Here is an 18,411-nt window from a genome sequence, read left to right as displayed (position 1 = left end):
TTTTTCTCTGGTTTTTAAGGTGAATTTTAGAACTAGATGAAAATAAACAGGCTAAAATTCTCAACTCAAGTTCCGAAGACTTTTCAACTTAAGATGAAATTAAAGTAGATTGTATATAGAGAAAAGGGAGTTGAAATTTATGTGGCAAAATTAGAAATTTTGGTGTTCTGGGGCACCTGCGTGGCTCAGTCAATTAAGCGTCCAACTTTGGCTCAGGTCATGATCTCACTATTCGTGAGTTCGAGCCCTGCATAGGGCTGGCTACTGTCAGCACAGAGCCCACTTTGTATCCTCTGTCCTCTTCTCTCTCTCTTCCACCCCCCAACCCCGATCGCCCTTTCTCTCTCAAAAATAAATTTCAAAAAATTTCAAAAAAATTTTTTTTGATGTTCCAACTTTAGAGATCATATGGCTGATACTCTTTTGGATTAGCTCATTTGATATGAGTAGCTATGATTTTTGGAATTATGTAAATTACTTAAAGGTATGAAAAGTTACTTTGTAGAGAATCAAAAACAGGGAAAACACAGTCAAGTTAAACATTACTGCACCATATCAGTCAACCTGGAAAAGCCTATTTAATGCCTTCAAGAGATAGGAGTCAGGCAGACACTATGTATTGAAGTTTGGTTTCTGAGGATGACAGGCTCAGCTGGGTGATTCCCACTTTGGATCTGTCATACCATTAAGTAGTAGTTAGATGGAGACTGAGGCTAGTGATCTCACCTCTGTGGAACCTGAGCTGGCATGGCTGCAATTCCTGGGGTCTCTCTCTAGAGGAAGTAACATGTATTTTGTGATGGCTCTGTGACTTTTTTTTTTTTTTTAATTTAATGTTTATTTTTGAGAGACACAAAGTGTGAGTTGGGGGGCAGGCGGGTAGAGAGAGAGGGGGACACAGAATCTGAAGCAGGCTCCAGGCTCTGAGCTGTCAGCACAGAGCCTGATGCAGGACATGAACTCACAGATCGTGAGATCATGACCTGAGCTGAAGTTGGCTGCTTAACTGATGGAGCCACCCAGCCGCCCCTGGCTCTGTGACTTTTAATCAAACAGGCAATGTCTTTTCCAATATCATTCCATTAAATCTTTGAGCTTCCTATAAATAGTATTGGAGTTTACTACATGAAACAAAAGTCACAACCAGTGTCTTCAGAAAGGTTACTCTATCTTGGGCCTTATGTTAGGATCTGGTGAAGTATTTCCCTTAAAATCATTAGAACCCCTATTATTTAACAACAACAAAAAAAATCAGTAAGATATGTCCTTAAGACCTTCAAGGTCTTATGAACAGCAGAATATTTCTATGAGGCCACACCTTTGATCTTTTTCTAAAAAAAATATTATTCTTGTTTTTGAGAGGAAGAGAGAAAGCACATGAGTGGGGAAGGGGTGGAGAGAGAGAAAAGGGGACAGAGGATCCGAAGCAGGCTCTGTGCTGACAGCAGAGAGCCCAATGTGGGGCTCAAACTCACGACTGTGAGGTCATGACCTGAGCTGGAGCCAGACGCTTAAACCAACTGAGCCACTGAGGAACCCCCACACCGTTAATCTTAACGAAGAACTTAAGTGCCTCATTTAGGATTTTTTATCTTTGCTGATCTCTTACTTTGAGAATATTTTGCCGGGGATAAGAAAGATTTTTTCTGAACCTAGCAACCCTTGGTGTGTGTGTGTGTGTGTGTGTGTGTGTGTGTGTGTGTGTGTATGTGTATGCTCTAATTGATGTTTAAAATGGGACTACCTTTTCTTGAATGCATCTTTCTCTTTCGTATTATGAATGCCTAGAAAAAACAAGGTAGAACTTTCAATATTAAGTGCTGCAGTCTCCTTAATTATCCACAAGATCATTAAAACCCCTTTCTGTTTTTCACATTCCCACAGATAAGTTTCTGCAACACTTCTGTCGGGATATAATAGGTGTCTTTTCTTCACGGTCCCTCAAATCCTCATCAACCATCTCCTTGAGTCCCTTTCAGTTTATAATAACCATTCCTTCAATGTCCTTCCAGATTTTGCCCATGGCCTGGTATGAAAGCTAATGTCACATATTTTATTTTTTTCATGCAACTACTCCACATCTAGAAACCAAATTCTGTTCAAGTATTTATTGCTGCATCATAAATTGCTCCAACATTTAATAGCACACAATGACAACCATTAAATTTTGATAAAAATTCTGTGGGTTAGGAATTCAGGCAGGCCACAGCAGGGATGGCTCATCTGTGGGGCCTTAACTAGAGTAGGTCAATGGCTGGAGATGGCTAGGACAGTATAAATAGGGTGGTAAGTTTACAGCTCCCCCCACCTGCTCTGCTTTGAGATCTGTTGGGGTTGGACTATCCAAGATGATTCCTCTACTCACATGTCTGGCAGCTGGGTTGGGATGGCTATTTTCCAAATGGCCTCCTTACCTGGTCAGCCTGAGTATTCTCATAGCATGGTGGTCTCAGTTTGTTAGATTTTTCTACATGGCTATTGTGATAAGTGAGCATTTCAAGAGTCTAGTATAAAAGTTTTGGGGCTTAAAAGCTAGCCTAGAATTCATGCATCATTGTTGCCATAATCTTTTGGTTCCATAGGGTCAGAGCAGATTAATTGTTGGAGGACACGATACAAGGATGCAAATATGAGGAGGCATGGTTCATTAGGGGGCTATGTAGAAACTTAATTATCATATGCCTATTTCCCAAGTAAAATAAGTGGCCATAGGCCAAGGAGACCACAGAAATTATAAGAGCATTTCTTGTAAGTTGGAATTTCAAATTAGAGTAGAATCTATAAATCTTAATTTATTTCCACCATTGTGTAACGTTCATATTCTCTCCTCCAGATGACAACATACCAATATTCATTCTATTTGGATTTTTGTGAAAGTTTAATAAAGATCTATGGCAATTTTATATATATTTTGTAGATATCAAGTTAAAAAATGTTAGATTTTTTTCCCACTGAGGCTGTCTTACAATTTTTTTCTTATTGTTGTTCCAAAAAATAATGATTTGTAACATGAAAAGAATTTTCATTCAATCCCAAGACTTAATTATGATAACTTCTTCCTTCCCACAATTTTTTATACCATGTTATTCCATGGATGACATATATGATTAAAACTGAATTGGTTTGAAATGTATTTGAATATTCTAGCCTGTTTAAATTTTTTTTTTATTGTTAACCTCAAGCTTTGAAAAAAATTGACTTTTCTCTTTGTTGACTCTGAAAAACTGTCATTGACCAATGGGAATTCTAAAGAGATAAATGTTTTCTGTATGCTAAGACTTACGCTTTGGAAAGAGTGGAATCACAAGGGACAAATTGTGTGGGATACTGATACTCTGTTAGTAAAATAGAGACTCAAAATGCTCTTTGAGTATGTCATTATCAGCTGAGACATTCTGGGCACAGCATGGAACACATACTGTGACTAATGATCCCAAGGATAAGAAGTGTGGAACAGTGCATAAAATGGTATTTGAATACACAAACCTTATGTCACCCATCAAATCTGAGCATGAATATTGTGTCTAGGAACATGAAACAGACCACCCATTCATAGGGTCAGGAAACCGGAAAAAAGAAGATAAGATAATGAATTAAGAGGGGAAAAAAGGAGGCAAAACACAAAGCACAGATGGCAAATGAAGTATGAGATAAGGGGAAAGAGGGTGGCAGTGATGCTCCAGTTACATGGGTTTGTTTTTCACATTTTTAAGTGAGTAAACTAGGATAGAGTATTTTAATAGCCTGGTCATGGTTTGTTTTCCTTTCCTTTTTTCCCTCTGTGTACATCAGTTCAAATTATTTCCATATTGGAATAAATGGCACTGATATAGATACAGGTGGGGGAAATGGTCCTCAGCTAGTGTTTCTATAATTCAAAACAGAAACAATCCTTCTCCATCCACCTTCTCCTTTTCTTCTTTGGGTTCTTTAATATCTTCTTCCAGGTTTCTCCAGATTGTTGCAGCTACAGCTGCAAAACACACTGAATAGGGCATATCCATAGGGAGAAAGAGAGAGAAGTGGACAATTATCATGTGTTGGACTGTGAATCCTTTTATTTTAATACGGGCAAAACCCTTCCTTCCTTCCTTCCTTCCTTCCTTCCTTCCTTCCTTCCTTCCTTCCTTCCTTCCTTCCCTTCCTTCCATCTTTTTATTGGTCAGTTAATTTTTTATTCTTGGTTACCAGCAGGGCACATTTCTGGGAGGTATGGGAAATCACCCATAAATGTTTTCTCAGGGAAAGTTCTATTTAGACCGAGGTTACATTTAACAAATGAAAATAATCCTAATAATTCTGTTCTGTAAATTTTATTTCCATTAGGATTGAAGCTTAAAATCACATCCTGTAATCTCTCTATTCTTAGAGCAGAAGGCATGATTAAAGAGAATTTCCTTTTGATCCTTGATGTTTGACAGATAGTGACTGGTCAGGACCACACAAGATTAGCTGGAGTTGTCGGAAGTAAACTTTTAGAAGGGAAATGATTAAACTATGCTCCTGCAAATATGAATTTTTGGAACTATTTCCTGCAAAAGTTCTACACACCTCTACAGTATTCTTCTCATAAGACCACACCTGGAAATCTGCGTGTTTTGCTCAAGGCTTTTTGCTAGGAAGGTATTTGAAAGATATCAGGGAGATAAATGAAACCACCTGGAGCCTGTCGCTCCAGTGGCAATCACTGGCCTTCCCGGGGATGGAGTTATGTTCGCTCCACTGCAGCTGTCAGCCAGCTACTTTGTTCTTTACAGCTCCTCTCAAAACAATATCCATCAAAAGGTGTCAATTAGGTTTTATAGGTGGCAGCAGCTCCGCTTTTATGAAGGGTTGTTATTAAATATATGTGAATAATACTGATAATACCTATTTAAATATTTATGAGAGCAAACTATATGACCCAAGTCCTGGAGGAAGATAAAACTGCTGACAAAATCGGGAGGCCGTGGGCAGAACAAAAGTACCTCAAAGGTGTTACAATTTATTTCCTTACTGCAAAATATTAAAGTCTAAGAGAAAACCTAGGAGAATAATCAATCTGAAGAATAGAATCAAAAAAAAAGAAGCTTGAGGAGCTCCGTTGAAATTGATGTCATTATGCAGATTCCATAAAATGTGCATAATGTTTTGAGTCTACTTTTTTTTTTTAATTTTTATTTATTTTTGAGAGAGAGACAGAGCACGAGTTGGGGAGGGGTAGAGACAGAGAGGGAGACACAAAATCCGAAACAGGCTCCAGGCTCTGAGCTGTCAGCACAGAGCCCAATGCGGGGCTCGAACCCACAGGCTGTGAGATCATGACCTGAGCCAAAGTCAGACTCCCAACCGACTGAGCCACCCAGGTGCCCCTTGAATCTACTTTTATCGCTGCTTAAGATTTCGAAAACTTATAATAACATATTCAAGTACAGTATGTGAAACAGAATTTGGACAATCACATGTGAAAGATGCTCATCTATATCTTGAGGTGGCTGACCAAGAGAGATAGCAGTATGTTTAAAAGAGGTGTTTTTCACGCTTCAGAACCAATCATTTTTCAAAGATTAAAAAGAGCCTTTTATTACTGTAACATTTGTGCATATTTATTGCAGAAAGATAGAAAATAAGCAAAAGTAGAAAAGTAAACTCTGTATGATGACCACACAGATATTTTCACTTGCAAAACCTTATGTATAGACTCAATGAATTTTATCTATATTTAATTTACATATGTATATGCATAAATGTATATGCATAAAATGAGATCAGACTGCCTGTTACTTTTCAACTGTTACTTTTTGTTAACAGTCACTACTTTTGCATTTTCATAGGTATTCACCTTCTGAGGAGATTTAGATTTCTCCAATATTACCCAAACTATCTTTAATAGTGGTTTGGCCAGGCAGGGATTAAATCCAGGCTCATTTGTTGAACTTATTTGTTATGTCTCTTACCTACAAGTTTATTGTTGTTGTTGTTTTGGGTTGGTTATCAGTTCAAAGCCTGGTTTTCCTGATGAATGATCTGTCTTTATGATTTGTCTGTTTGTTTCCTTGAAGTACCTTATGACTTATTTCTCTATCCCCTATACTGCAAATGCGAATGTGAATCTGAAAGCTAGATAGATGGATTCAAGGTTTTTTCCTCCATTCTAGGTGATATTGTGGACTTCATATTTCATCACCAGGAGGCTCAGAATATATACCTGAAACACCATAATGGATGCTGAGTCTGACCACTAAATTATAGTGGTGATTGATGCCCCCTAGCACTGTTTGGTGCTTTCTTGTATAACTTGAAAGTAACACATGCGATTATACTTGGGTACTACATAAATGTTCAATTCCTCATCTACTGTCTACCTAATGGTTTTAGCATTGCCTTTGGTCTTTTGACCTTGCTGATACTATTTTCCAATCTAGATCTTTTTGGTTTTGATACAATCAAACTTACCCATCTTTCTTACAGTTTTTGGATTTCAATTATTTACAGAGGCCACCTCTACTACAACATTAATAATAACTTTATAGTTTAAAACACTTTTAAAGTATTTAGATCTTTGTTCCTTTTGTATTAATGCAGGTCAGACAGAAGTCTAACCTGATCTTTTTTTAAGTTGTACCCATTTGGCCCAAAACAATTTACTAAAAAGTCTCTTTTTAGCTTAGTGATTTGAAAGGCTGCCTTTAATGTATATTAAAGTTTCAAATGTGCGTGGTTATATTTCTGGCTTGTTTCATTTCCTGTCCTTTCATATGTCAATACTATTAATTTTTGAGACTTTATGATAATAGTATGTTATCTGGTAAGGTTAGTCCTAACTCTTATTTTTCAGACTTTCTGCTACTCTTATTTATGTGTGTTTTTTCTATATGAACATCAGAATCTATTTGTCTACTTCCATAAAATACCTCTCTGTATTTTGTAATTCATTTTGAATTCATGTTATTAAAGATCATCGATAAGATTTTGTTTTCTTCTATCAAACAGTACGACAAATCTTTATATCCAAGTCTACTTTTGTGCCCTTCAAGAGTGTGTTAGAGTTTTCTTCATGTAAGAATCATTCCTTTCAAAAGGACTAATGTCTTTTTTATGTTTTATTACTCCCAAACCTGTAATTTGGAAAGCGTGTACATATATATAACCTGACATTAATACTTCCTCCTCTTTCCAATGGGCTAGCATACCTTTATAAAATGTCTTGATTTCTTCATTTCCTGCTGTCTTCTTTCTTTTTCATGCTTGCTTTGTCCTAACATATCATTGCCATTTGCTTTTAATTTATTGTATGTTTGAAGCAAGACCTTCCATCATTACCTATGTTAACTCCCCTCTGTGTTCCTTCTTCTTTTTTGAAAGACATCTTTATTTTATTTTTTTATTAATTTTTTAAAGACAGCTTTATTTTAAAATGAGGCTAAGCCATGTTTTAAGTCATATAAACTCCATTTTGGTGTTCTTAAGATACATACTCAACAGGTTAACTTGAAAATTTAGTATCTTAAAAAACATATAAATTGATTTTGTCCTCAAACAAAAATGTCTACATATTTTTCAGCCTACAAACAATACTTTTAAAAGTTCGGAAATGTGCAGTGGAAAATAAATTATGCTCACCTATTTTGTCTGTTTTTATTAGAGAATTTGGTTCTATTACTAAAAATTACCAAATGTATTATAAAGTAAAAATATGGGATATAAGTAAAATTAAATTCTATTACATGGTTTTTTTTTTTGGAAAACAAATAGTACAAATCGTGAAATTAACTTGTATGTTTTCAGTATTGATTCCTTTTAGTTGTTCTGAGAAAATAAATATTGTTCTGGAGGCAAATCGTAGACAGAGGCAGTGCTTAAATCTTAATTGTTAAAGTAATTCATGAATATCTACATTTCCTAGTTCTCTGTAACAATGTATATGATATAATATTTCTGAGTCCTAGAGAACCTAAGGTATTCTAAAGCGACTGAGAATATATATGTATGTATATATAGAAAATCCATCTTCTTATTTCAGAGTAAGGATTGTAACTCAAATCTCAATATTAGTTTAAAACATTTTTTCCTAAAACATACTTTCTGATTTGAATGTACTGCCTATTAATAGTGCTAATAGTTAATAGTGTCATGAGAAAACTTATGCACAAATAACAAATTATATAATAGTTTTTTGATGGGAAAATTTATATTTAGTCTTTCTAAAATCAGCTTAATTTCTTTATTTTAGCCAAACATGATTAATACAGTATTGTTTTCACTTTTTCATTAAAATTGAGATTTGAGGAAAGGCTGCCTTATACATTCATCACATTGTGGTGAATAAGGTAGGCAAATGACAACACTGAATGTTTAGAACTCGTATTAGTGAATATGATATTCTAGGCAGAAGGTGGGATTAACGTATAGAAACATTAATTTCTATTTTCCTAGAGGAGAGAAAGGAGCATATATGTTCAGGTGCCAGGTTTGTGAAGGCATGGTATTTAATATACTTTGGCAATATTTTATTGGCCCAGGCAGTATTTCATATCTACCAAATCACTTTTTGTAAAAATCCCTTATATTGACTTAAAAAAAAAAAAACTTTACTAATATATAACCATCATAGAATATAACTAAGAAATATAAAATTTAAAGAAAGCTCATAATTTACTCAGGGATCATCAATTTTTAACATTATTGTGTTCATCTTTTTAGACAAAGACATACATGCTTTTTGTCCCCTAAATAGGTTCATTTCATAAATACTGCTTTGTAGCTGTGTTTTAAACTTCTTTTCATGTATTCTTTCATCTGTGCTGTAGTTTCTATTTGTAGACCATTTAGATTATTCTTTCAATTGTCTCACATTATAAATATTGACATGAACAGGGGCACCTGAGTGACTCAGCTGGTTGAGCACTGGACTTCAGCTCAGGTCGTGATCTCACAGTTCATGAGTTCGAGCCCCACATCGGGCTCACTGCTGTCAGCCTGTCAGCGCAAAGCCAGCTTCCAATCCTCTGTCCCCCTCTCTCTGCCCCTCCCTAACTTGTGTTCTTCCCCAAATAAATAAGTATAACAAATAAATAAATATTGACAAGAACACCCTGTAGCTAAATCTTTATCAACTGTGCTATAGTTATAGTTGTCAAGGTTGTTAATATATCTCTATAGGCTTTATAGTATTGCTATTGTTAGTAGATTTCAAGAGGTGAAACGCTAGAGTCTAAAGTGTCAGTATTTGAGAATCCCTGGGATGCTTAACTGGGAGGCTTTCCTCCATTAATCTATTAATATATTAACTTAGTAAGGATAACTTATTAATGAAAGGCATCATATATTGAATTATATCATATAAGGCATAATGGCATATATGTCAGGGAAGCATCATATACACTATTTCCCACAAAAAACTATTCTGAAGGTGACACATGAGGTTCATTTTACTCAAATAACTAAGATGGCCTACCATATTTTTCACATGCAGATGTCTGAAGAAAAATTAAGGAAAATTTTTACTGATATTTAAATATTCTTTCTCATATTGTAGAAAAGTGAATGGAAAAGAAATAGTCAAAGCAACGGGTCAGTTTTCTACAATCTTAACCAAGGCTGCTGGGTTTTTAAAGTAGTAGGTTAACAATAAAGCTCCTTCCCAAATGTGCTGTAGGAATTAAAACACAGTGAATGAATGGGTAAGCAGTTGTTGTGTTAATCTATGATCCTCTGAAATTTAATCTTTTAGTATATTTTTTTTTAACTTTTGTGAAGTACTAAAGCATTCTCATTAGTCTCATTATTGTTATAGCTATACATCAGAAACTAAAATCATATGCTGATTGTGAATTGGTTTAAAAGATTCAGATCTAAAATCAAATTTATAATACAACAATAATTGAACAAAAAAAAAGAATTCTGGTATCTTCAGATTATGAAAATAAGATCATTTATACTGGAATAAACTGAATTCTGTCACACTGTGGGCAGTTCTTTGATGAATGACACATTTGCATTTTTAGATTAGTTTATCTGACATGATTTTGGAGTTCTTTGAATTGACTTATAATGAGGAATTGGTTTAAACAATTGGAAATACAATCTTAACCACAAGTTACAACAACTTCCTACAGCTTTGAATAATGAGGAACGCTCTTGTTATTGATTAGCATGAGGGTTTGTTAACATTAGGGAAAGAAAAAGGTATAATTGGATTCACTTTAAAAAGAAAATTGCAAGGAGCTGGGAGGTACGTAGATTGTAATTGCTCTAATTCTAAAGAAATTTAAATTCTTCCAAATGCTTAGTAGAATGAAAGGTGGCTTCAATTTAATATGGAAAAATCCTATTATAACTATGTCTATTAATGCATAATAGACATATGGAAATAGCTTGTGACTCAACTGAACTTCTATATATAATACATTTATGGTGTTCCTGTAAAATGCCAAGACCAAAAGCAGCCATCTACTACATAACTTGGGGACTCAATGTATGTAGGCATTATCATTTAGGATTACAATTTATTCAGAGTGGCTTATATTAGAATTAATTTTGATATCCAAATAAGCTATCCTCCACCTACCTTTTTGTTGGTCACAGGGATTATCTTATGCTATTTTAGCTGATGTTAGTCAACTTTTAAAGAACAATAGATTTTCTTTAATTTATCTCACAGGGCTTAAGTGATTTACCTACATCCTTTTAAGGGATACCAAGAATCCTAGTAATTTCATGGACAATTATGCCGTGTGACTAAGTCTTACTAAATTAGAATGAGTGAGTTTTCCAAAATTTAGTTGATATTGATAGGGATATTGAAACAACATTACATTTTTAAACTAATATGGTTAGTCATTAAAGATATAAGGCTGTCACTGCTCTAGGAACATGATTCTGAGAAAAGTTTTAAATATGGTTATTAAAAATGCAAAGGTAAAATAAAATTTTATATGGCAATTGGACTTACTGGAGTAATTACAAAACTATAATTAGACTTACTATCCTCTAAGAAGCCATCAAATAAGCTTTTGTGAATATTTTTTAAAAATATTTAAACAAAGGCACTTAAATCAAGAAACCATTACATGATTTCCCTGTGAAAACACGTAACCACATGAGAAATTCCACTCTAAAATTTCCTCCTAAGCCTTGAGAGTTATCCACTGAAGCAACAGCACAGTGTATGCTATGAAGGTCTGTGGTGACGAGCAGCTGAATCCATTTTCCTCTCGGGTATTGAAACCACATCCAAACCTCCAAACTCTTGGACCCAGGGACTTGGATGCACACTAAGGCTCCCCACTCAGTGGGGCCAGGAGAAATTAAAAATAGTACAAAAATAAAGAAAAAAAAAGATGTTCTTCACATAGAAGAGTTGCAACAATTTGTGTTTATCTGGATAACATTTTAACTGATGTTATTTTGAGAAATAAAATTGCAACGTAATGTATGTATAATAAATATATTAGTATATGATAGATGGGCTTAGTTCAATTAATCATCTTTTGCTCTAAGACCTGTCATATTGCTGATATTCACTGTCCTAAATGACATGAAACCAATATCCTCTCCCTGCTTCCCCTCTATACAGCTCACAATAGCCTCTCCCACAGGAGCCTCCTACCTGAGCTGTTCTTTTAGCCTCTAACAAATTCTTCCCATGTCAACTCAACATTTAAAGGAAGTCAGGTCATTTATCTGTCCATTTATCATTCTGGTTTAAAACCTTTTAATGGTTTCCTATCATCCTTAATTTGGGGTTGCCAGATAAAATATAGGATAAGTGCTACATGGTAAGTAGAGGTATTTTATTATCGTAGTACTTGTACTTGGTGAGATATTTTACAATAAAAGTTATTTGTTGCTTACCTGAAATTCCAATCTGCATATTTACTTGTAATATATCTGTATCTGACAGATTTGCTACCTCTGTCACCTTAGTTTAACTCATAAAGCAAATCCTTTTTGACTGAACTACAAACCTTGGTCACTCTGGGCCCTGCCTACCTTGGTTGCCATCATCATCCTGTATCAGTCACTGCCACACTCTTCTCTACCCCTTGTTTCACAAACTGCAGGGTGACCCATTGGAAGATTGTGAAATACCAACTTATGGTCTCTACCTGCATTAAAGACAGAAAAAAGAAAGTACAGTAGTCTTCCCGTTATTGGCAGTTTTGATTTTTGCAGTTTTAGTTACCTGAGGTTTCAGTTACCAGCAGTTAGTCACCATCCAGAAGCAGATAATCTCTCTGTCATATGGTCAGAAGGTCAGCAATAGCCAAAGTCTACATCACCATGACTATGTCATTTACCTCACGTTATCTCATTGCATAGGTGTCTTATCATGTGATGTCATCCCAAGAAGGGTGAGTACAGTACAGTAAAATATTTTGAGAAAGAAAGATATTTTGAGAAAGACCACTTTCACATAAGTTTTGTTTCAGTATATTGTTATAATTGTCCTATTTTATTATTAGTTATTGTTAGTTTCCTACTGTGCCTAATTTATAAATAAGATTAATATATACACACATAATTATATGTGTATATATATGTGTATATATATAATTATATATGTATATATATGTGTATACATATACATATATATGTGTATATATATGTGTATACATATATATATGTATACACATATATATACACATACACACACACACACACACACACACACACACACACACACAGTATACGTTAAGATTCGGTACTGTCTGGCTCTTCAGACATCCACTGCGGGCCTTGGAATATATCCCCCCAGGATAAGTGCGTGTGTGTGTTTTGGGGGGGAGACTACTGTAACTGAAACAGAGATCAGTAAGGGAAAATGTTGCACAAAACTCTTAAGTTACATACGTATGCATGTTTGTCCCTGTCTGGCTGTGTACTAGATGGCCATATAAAATTAGTTTCACTATGGGTCAGAGTCAAGTATTTTGAAAGCCACTTCCTAGCCACATTGCCATTCATTCATTTCCTCAAACCTGAAAGTGCAACCACTTTCCTGCCTCATGGCCTTTGCAAGTGCTACTTCCTGTGCCTAGTATAATTATCTTCACAATACCTTATTCCTTTTATGTATCTGGCTTCTTGTCATTCTTTGGTTCTAAACCTAGGTGGCGCTTTATAAAGAGGCTTATAGCAGTGGCATCTGTTGGATATGGAGAGCCTGCCTGGCCTTCCTCTAATGATCTGGGGCAGACTAATATGAATGGTAACTCTGTCTCTATCTTTCTCCACTACCCCACCTCTCCACCTTTCTCTGCCCCCATCTCTGTCTCTGTCTCTCTCTCTCCCTCCCTCCCCCTCTGTCTCACACACACACACACACACACACACACACACACACACACACACACAATTTTATTTGAATTTACTATTAAAGTTGGTACTTTTCTGAGCTGGTTCTATATAATATGTATAGCATGTAATGCCCCTTTTTTTGAGGTATATTTCAGTATCTCTGTTAAACACAGTCACAAATAATGAAATCTAAGAATTGAAACCAGCTTCCTTAATTATTTTGGTGGATCTATTTACCTATTTATTGCAGTGTATAAGTACCTGATTATTGGAAAGTGACCTTCTGTGGAGTGTTCTGTTTTTAATCCACAAGAGGGATTCACATCTCTTAAAGTGAAATAATTTGTAGAAATCTGTTTTGAGGATCAGAGAAAAACTCCTCTTGAATATGCTTACGTGGACTAACAGCACTGATTTGATTCTAAGTGATACTTATAAAAGCCTTTGCATAATGTCACTCTTCTCCATTTATACAGATTTCTAAAAAATGATCATGCTTGTCTTCCAGCTACTAACAACAGATGTGCTTAGCATAAAATATCAGAAGTAGATTTTGCAGACTGTAGCTAAGATCTAGTAAAATTGGAATGAAAATTGGCCTTCAAGGGAGCTGTCTGCTATTTTCTTCTGCAAACCTGTTTCTTATTTTCCTTAGAAGTGAGGGGGGAAAGGATGAGCTCTCAGGCTTCTGCCTGAGCACTGCCTCTGCTCAGCGTCTTTTTCAAGAATTTGTACACAAAAGTTCAAATTGGTCCTTGTCTTAGAGACCTTCAACAAAAGGTTTTTAAAAAGAGTAATCTCTTATGTCACTTTTATCTGAAGAAGTTTTAAAATTGAATTGCCTTTGTCATAGAGACTTATCAATCACTAAGCATCCCTTTTAAATTTTTTTTCTAAAAATTGCTCTGAATTTAAGTAGGAACAATAAGGTAAACTGAAAAGCATATGAGATTGCCTCTTTTAATTTATGACAAAGAAAGCAACTGCACATGCTTCTTTAATATTTATAAGCATTTTTTCTAAAATATTATATTCTATAGCACATCAATTTTCCTTTTCATTGTGAGAGATTTTCAAGTTCCTAAGAGCAATATTTGAATTTACCCCAATGTTCTGGTATATTATATTTGTGTTAATAATTTTGGAAATACACCAGTTATTAGCTTATATTTCTATAGCATTTAGCTATAGAATGCTTAAACTTATTCTACTAAATCCTGAGATATTATTTTTCTCAAAGCTTGGTTATATGTCTTGTTTGTGAAATTTTAACAAATTAAACTCAATTTTTAAACTAGGTTTTCTTTAAATCTCTCCAAGATTTGGTATCTTTTCCATTCACTTTTTTAGTTGACTTTATTCAACTGTGATTTGATACAATAAGTTCTTTATTAAATCTATTAATCATCAGAAAGCATTGTGTAGACATTTTACAAGCAGATAAAAATAATCTTAAGGTCTTTTCTTATAGAATTACAAGTCTTTATTTCAAGTAAGAATAATGACATTTTGTCTACTTATTTAGATTCATCATACCATACATTTCTGGAAATACTATGCAGCTGAAATACCATGCAAAGAAATTGACCATACCAGTGTGTACCCCATTTTTGTGGAACTGATTAGTTTTGTAATACTTGCATGATGACAAACCATAAGTTTGTTCCGCATTAATGCACAAATAAAATTTATTCTTTGATTTGCTACTGCAGAATGCATTTCCAAAACTAGTCACTATTTGAGAAATTGTTTCTGACTTGTGGTTGGCCAGAAGTCTTGATTGCAGAACAACCCCATTCCTGAACGTAGGGCACCAGGCAGCTGTTGTTTTTTCTCAGAACCTGACAGTTGCTGTAGTTTAAAGCCAAGTCTTGATGCTTCGCTAAATTAGTTTTCCCCTTCTCCCATGTATAGTCACTGCTGTTTTAAAACAATTGAGCATCTAGCTCACTCTTTTCTTGCAGGAGCACACCAGTGAAATTGCGATAGTGACTGAAAGTTCAAAAGACTGTAAAACTTTTGGTGATCCTGAATTCACATTTTAATATAAAAATTCTTAAAAAAGGAAAGTTGTAAAGAAACTGATATCGAAGCCATACAATATGTCTCGGTTATGTTTAAATTGTAAGAGTTCATCTATAATTTTTATAGTCCCCAGTACTTGATCCGGGCTGTGTGCCATGCAACACTTTGAGAGTCTTCTAGATGTGATGTTCATCATGTTGGCTTTTCTCTAGCTCTTCTTCATGTGCTATGTAAGTAACAAAGTTCAGTAGTAAGTAGCTGTAGTGATAAATTTGCATGGCAGGGCTTTCCTGGAATGTACTGAAATGTGTTCCTCAGTATGTCCAGTGTTACAATTCAAAACACTGGGAATTCTGCAAAGCCTCCAGAAGGGTCATGCACACTGGGATTTTAATTCTAATATTTTGGCTTATGCCTGTAATAAGATGAATTGGGACTGTATCAAGATGTCAGGAAGCATATGCAACCAGCATCTGTAGATCAATTGTCATTTCATGCTTATGGTTGAATGGAACAAATTTAAATGTATGGAATTTGGCTTCGCTCTACTAGCTTTGCAAAGGACACTGGCTGGTTGATGTAACCACGGTGGCCATGAGAATGTGCCTCTCCAATCTCCAGCTGCTTAAGACACTTAAGGGAGCTTAAGTGTCCAAGGGCCTGGAAGTTGCACTCTGAAATTCATATTGCTGCTTATGCCAACGGGCTTCCCTTCTGCTGCTCTCTGGCCATGACTGAGCAAGGCAGGGGTCCTGAAGTGAGCATGTTCCTGGGAGATGCAGGACTCCTCTGATGAGTAATTTTGGCTTAAGGATTCACAGGCTGCCTTGCCTAACTTTTCTGAGAACTGCACAGCAGTCTGAGATGCCACCACAGTAACTCCCTCCCTCCCTCACTTACTCAAACCTTCCTTCCTTCCAAATTTTCCACTCTTTTTCCAGCAGCCAGACTTTTATCATGGCCTAGTGACTCTGCACGTTTCCCCTACTGCCTTCTCTATTTTCTCTCATAGGCTTTTGCCATTGGAGATTTCTTTCTCATGTCATCCTGATTTGGTGTCTGCTCTTCAGAGGACCTGGGCCAACACGAAAACCAATCTTACACTGTGAAGTCTCAAAGAATTCTCTCCATGAACATGTCGATCTATTAATTTGCTGTTATAATTGAGTGCAAGCTTGCTACAAAATATCCAAGGAAATCAGAAATAATTTCACAAGCAAATTAAAATAATGTGGTGAGTAGACAAGCTACAAATTATAAGCCAAAAGAAGTGCTTTCTACACTTCCATATCTAAAGATATAGCAAAAAAAAAAAAATACAGGGCTTACTTTCATATCACATAAATTAACAATAGCAATAAATGAATTAATGCTTTAAAAGATATACTTGCAGAGTGATTGGAATTTGCATGTAATCCATAAGGGTTAAATATTAGCTTACTTTATTAATGAGGCTTTATATGTACTTCTAATTCTAAATCAGGGTTTTAATGTGAAGACATGTTTTTATTTTCATACTAGAAATCTAGACTATCATTCGACTATAAATCCCTCATTAGTCTAGATCCCCTTGAGGAGACTATGATCATTTTGTATTTCAAGTACCAATGAAGGCCAAATTCAGAGGGAGTGCACGATGACTGTTCTCAGACCTTCTTACTCCTATTGTTGTCATGGCCAGCATTATTGGCATCACCTGGGAACTTGTTACAACTGCAGGATTTGAGGTCCCCTACAGACTACTGATTCCAAACCCACACTTCTCAAGATCTCTTTGTGGTGCACGTGCACACTAAAGTGTGAGATGCAGTGATCCAGAAGACTTGTCTATTGAGTGTTCATTCTTTCTACATCCTCCTTCCTAAAATAACCCTCGTTGTAATCAGGTAGTCTTCTCTGCCTCATGGCCATTTGATTCAGAGAAAGCTAGTAGCATCTTCAGCATCAGGGGAGAAGCTATATTTATCTAACCTAGTGGTGGCCTGATTCTCTTTGCAAGTGATTTGTTTATCCATAGGCCAGAGTTGGGAGGAATAATTTCCTGGGGAGAGTACTTCTGGGCAAAGTGTTATTTACTTCAAAAAGAGAAAACGGCCTTTTCTCTGGATGTTGTTATGTCGTTGGGACTCCTAGTACTATCTTTGCTTCCTTTCTACTTGCCTGATAATGTAGTTAACAGAAGACGGGACCATAAGACAGAGAGCCCTAACTTATCTTCAGAAACAGTTTTCATCTTTGAAAACCAAAACCTTGCTGACCTTTTAACGTCCATTTACTCTGCTACCTTTTTAAGTATTTGATAAGGGTGGCCAAACTTCTTGAAACTCTGGTCTTCCATGATTTATGGGACTCCAGCCTCTCCTTTTTTGCTCTAACTCATCCTAACACTTTTTAAAACCGCCCTTTCTTGGGGCAGCTGGGCAGCTCAGTCAGTTAAGCGTTCGACTGCAGCTCAGGTCACGATCTCTCAGTTCGTGGGTTTGAACCTTGCATCGAGCTCTTTGCTGACACCTCAGAGCCTGGAGCCTGCTTCAGATTCTGTGTCTTCCTTGCTCTCTGACTCTCCCCCACTCACACTCTGTCTCTCTCTGACAAACGAATAAACTTCAAAAAGAATTTAAAAAAAATCAACTTTTTTCAACTTTGTGTCTTCTTTGCATGTAAGGTGTTACCTATGGATACCTTGCATTTCCATGCCAGAAATTTAAACAGATTCAGAAAATCAAAATTATTTCTGGGGAGTCCCCCCCAAAACTCCTTTCACCACCACCCCTTGCTAGGGAAATAAAAGATTCCTTTCAATTCATTCCATCATTAAAGTTGGGATATGTTTTGCAATATTGTGATTTAAAAATAAGAAATATATATTTGGCCATTCAAAATACCAAAATATATCTCTCATATATATTTAGCCTTCATCCATGGGTTGCCAAACCTTTGGAATTTCCTGAGTGATGAGAGCAATGGGAGCATCTTTTGTTATCATATTTGGTCTCTTGTCTTCAGTTCCTAAAACAGCTTTGGAGCCATAAAGGTAAAATGGATGTCCTGTTATTCCTAACAAGCCCCAAGCCACCACAACTAGGTTTATGTTAATAAGGTGAC

Source organism: Panthera pardus, unplaced genomic scaffold (assembly GCF_024362965.1).
Source record: "Panthera pardus isolate Hobbes unplaced genomic scaffold, ASM2436296v1 HiC_scaffold_8, whole genome shotgun sequence".
Classification (NCBI taxonomy): domain Eukaryota; kingdom Metazoa; phylum Chordata; class Mammalia; order Carnivora; family Felidae; genus Panthera; species Panthera pardus.
Note: the sequence above shows the minus strand (reverse complement) of the source record.